Source organism: Somniosus microcephalus, unplaced genomic scaffold, assembly GCF_052327205.1.
Source record: "Somniosus microcephalus isolate GS21.2 unplaced genomic scaffold, FLI_Smic_1.0 unresolved_chr4, whole genome shotgun sequence".
NCBI classification, from domain to species: domain Eukaryota; kingdom Metazoa; phylum Chordata; class Chondrichthyes; order Squaliformes; family Somniosidae; genus Somniosus; species Somniosus microcephalus.
The window spans coordinates 10,466,816-10,470,367 of record NW_028225182.1 but is presented as its reverse complement, the minus strand read 5'-3'; the positions used below and the strand labels follow the sequence as shown (position 1 = coordinate 10,470,367).

At 52.2% G+C, this 3,552-nt stretch overlaps 1 non-coding gene across 1 annotated transcript; it reads right to left on the bottom strand.

Moving 5' to 3' along the window:
* Positions 1–688: 688 nt before the first annotated feature.
* trnae-cuc (transfer RNA glutamic acid (anticodon CUC)) lies at positions 689–760 on the bottom strand. The gene has a single exon. It is a non-coding gene; the product is annotated as a tRNA-Glu (tRNA).
* Positions 761–3,552: the final 2,792 nt, after the last annotated feature.

The window sequence follows — 3,552 nt, the reverse complement described above, 5'->3', positions numbered from 1 at the left end:
GTGAAATGCAATGACATGTTCAAATAAAGTTACAGAGCACAACACATGTGTAAAATTCCCTGTTCTTTTCTCCACACTGATGGGTTGTGAAGGGAGAGACGGGCCGGAGTCTCACTGAGCCGCACTGATCACGAGCCAAATCAAGTTCAATCTTCAGCTGCAGGTATGGTGCTGAGCCCGACACAGAAGTGAAAATGCCCGTGGTTCTTAGTTCCTCACACAGTGGGCCACTGCGCAATAGAGGAAGGGCTAATGAATATCTTAATGTTCAAGTTATCACGGACTCTCTGATTCCAGTCTTGCACACGTTGCTAAGTTTCAAATATTGCATTTTTCACACTGGCAATGAATTGATTGATAGCCGTGCCTGTGATAAGGTAAGTTTGTTCGGGAGATGCAGTGGGCAAGAAGATACACGGAAGACTGATAAAAACCGTGACTGCCCTGACACTGTGAGCTGCAGTTAAATGTTGGCAACATTTAAAGTCAGCCAGTGTAAAAGTTGACAGAAATCAATTCCTGCTGACTTTGAAACAGCACGCATTTTACAGAAATCAAGGATGTGTATTTTGTATCGCTGCATGAAGAGTGATATTCAGCAGTGGTGGGGAAAGTTGAATCAGGGGCGAGCATTGCCCCATACGGGTGCGTTGTGTGGTGGCAATTCAAACAGACCCAAAACGCACTGTTCCCTGACCGGGAATCAAACCCGGGCCGCGGCGGTGAGAGCGCCGAATCCTAACCACTAGACCACCAGGGAAGCTGCAGCAAGCCTCCTGCCAGCAACACAGTTTTTCCTGCCTGCTCCTTTGCAATTCAGATCATTTCGCGCCAGGCAAACTGTTCGGACAAAATTATATTTTTTACTTATGAACACAACAGACATGTTCGCGAAAGCTCGGCACCAACTGCGGGAAGGCATCCACTTGAAATCGATTTCCTCCTGTGTTTTTCTCTGGATGTTGTCTCTCTCGGTGCCGGCGAACATTTCATTGATGCATTTGTCCTGAACTGAAGCCTTTTGCCCATCTCGCGGGGTCAGAGCCGCTCTGTCTATCTATTACCTGCCTGTGACCATTATCGGGAACAGGCCGCCTGTTCAACTTTCAACAGCAAACCCAGAAAGACAAATAAACAGAAAGATGTGTCTCTCAGCCCCGGTGGCAAAGGTGCAATGGATGTTAATCCAAATAAATCCCCCGTGAGATTCTGTGTACATTGGCTTCCTTATAAAGTTTGTATTTTATATTTTCGCAAAAACCGTAAAATTAGGCTGATGGCCCATCCGCTGATCGAACCCGCGCCCTTGGCGTTATTCGCCCCCCCCCCCGTGCTCAGTGTTCAGACGCTCAGCAGAGTCGGCAGCATGAAGTTGGCAAACTGCCTGCAGTCCTCCGAACGGGCCTGGGTTGCGAACCCATCTCGATCCCCGCACCCATTCTCGGGGAAAGGAATCTCTCGGCCTAGCTCCTATTGATAAACTCACGGTCTGCTGGAGCACAGAGCTCTCAGCCTTTACTCACTGATCTTCACACGATGTGATTGTGTTTTGTAAATCTCTCACTCGCTCTCCTCGCGGTCAAACACAACGTTTACCTGCTGTGTTTTCCAGCAGCCAGTAAGTTGATTTGAAAAGGCCATTGTGACAGGGTTTGGGCTCTGAATCCAGTCACAGGTCGGGTTGTGATGCCTTGTGGCTCAAGCGGTCACCTGACCTGCCAGCTGATGACCTCACTGCTGATGATGACCTCATAATTAACCCCGTCATACAGCTGTGGGCTGATGTTTCTGATGTTTAAATTGATGTAAAATTATTTCCCTGAAAGCCAATCAAATCTAATCGACATAAACTAGTAGATGTTATGAATTTGTGCTCCCAGTGGGAATTCCTGCAGAGTCTGCTGGTGTTCATCCCCCCAATTCCCCACAGGAAGCTCTGTGCTCAGAGTCTGTACTCATTACATCGACATTACACAGTATTATTACACGGTCACATCTAAAACTGGTCACATTAATAGGGAGACAACAGTGTGAATTGTAGGGTGGGAGAGAGAGAGCGAGAGAGAGAGAGAGAGAGGGGGGGAGGGAGAGAGAGAGCGGGGAGGGAGAGAGAGGGACGGGAGGGAAAGGAGGGAAGGAAAGAGAGCAGGGAGGGAGGGAGAGAGGGGGAGAGAGGAGTGGGAGAGGGGAGAGATGAGATGGGGATAGTGTGAGAGGGGGGAGAGAGAGAGAGGGGAGGAGGAGAGAGGAGGAAGGGAGTGAGGAGAGAGAGAGGAGGGAGGGAGTGAGGGGGGAGGGAGAGGGAGGGAGTGAGGGGGGAGGGAGAGAGAGGGGGAGGGGGAGGGGGAGAGAGAGTGGAGGCAGAGAGAGGGGAGGGGGAGAGAGAGGGAGAGATGGGGAGGGGGAGAGATGAGATGGGGATAGTGTGAGAGGAGGGATAGTGTGAGAGGAGGGAGAGAGGGGGAGGGAGAGAGAGCGGGGAGGGAGTGAGAGAGAGGATGAGCGAGAGAACGGAGGTAGAGAGAACGGGTTCGGGAGAGAGGGGGGGGAGAGAGAGCGGGGAGGGAGTGAGAGAGAGGATGAGCGAGAGAACGGAGGTAGAGAGAACGGGTTCGGGAGAGAGAGGGGGCGGGAGAGAGGGGGGGCGGGAGAGAGAGGGGAGGGAGAGAGAGGGGGAGAGAGAGGGGAGGGAGAGGGGAGGGAGAGAGAGGGGAGAGAGAGGGGAGGGAGAGAGAGGGGGCGGGAGAGAGAGGGGAGGGAGAGAGAGGGGGCGGGAGAGAGAGGGGAGGGAGAGAGAGAGAGGGCGAAGAGAGAGTGAGAGAGGGTGAGATGGTGATAAACGTGGTGGTAAACGCTTCAGCCGTGTTTTTGCACTCACGTGCTGGGCTCCGCCATCATTGAGGATGGGGATATTCATGGTGCCTCCTCCTCCCGTTAGTTGTTTAATTGTCCACCATCATTCGCGACTGAATGTGGCAGGACTGCAGAGCTTTGATCTGATCCGTTGATTGTGGGATCACTTCACCCTGTCTATAGCATGCTGCTTCCGCTTTTTAGCTCTTCATTTTTGGTATGCCTGCTGCTACTCCTGGCATGGTTTTCTGCACTCCTTATTGAACCAGGCCAGGCCTTGGTGGTACAGATTGTGGTTGAATACTATTCTGCTGTTGCTGACGGCCCACAGCGCCGCATGGATGCCCAGTTTTGAGCTGCTAGATCTGTTCTGAATCTGTCCCAATTAGCACGGTGGTAGTGCCACACAACACGATGGAGGGTGTTCTTGGTGTGAAGACGGGACTTCATCTCCTCAGTGACTGTGCGGTGGTCACTGATGCCAATGCTGTCATGGAAAGATCCATCTGCGACAGGTAGATTGGTGAGGACGAGGTCAAGTAGGTTTTTCCCTCATGTTGGTTCTCTCGCCACCTGCTGCAGGCCCAGACTGGCTGATATGTCTTTCCAGACTCGGCCAGCTCGGTCAGTAGTGGTGCTACCGAACCACTCATGGTGATGGACATTGAAGTCCCCCACCCAGAGTACATTCTGTGCCCT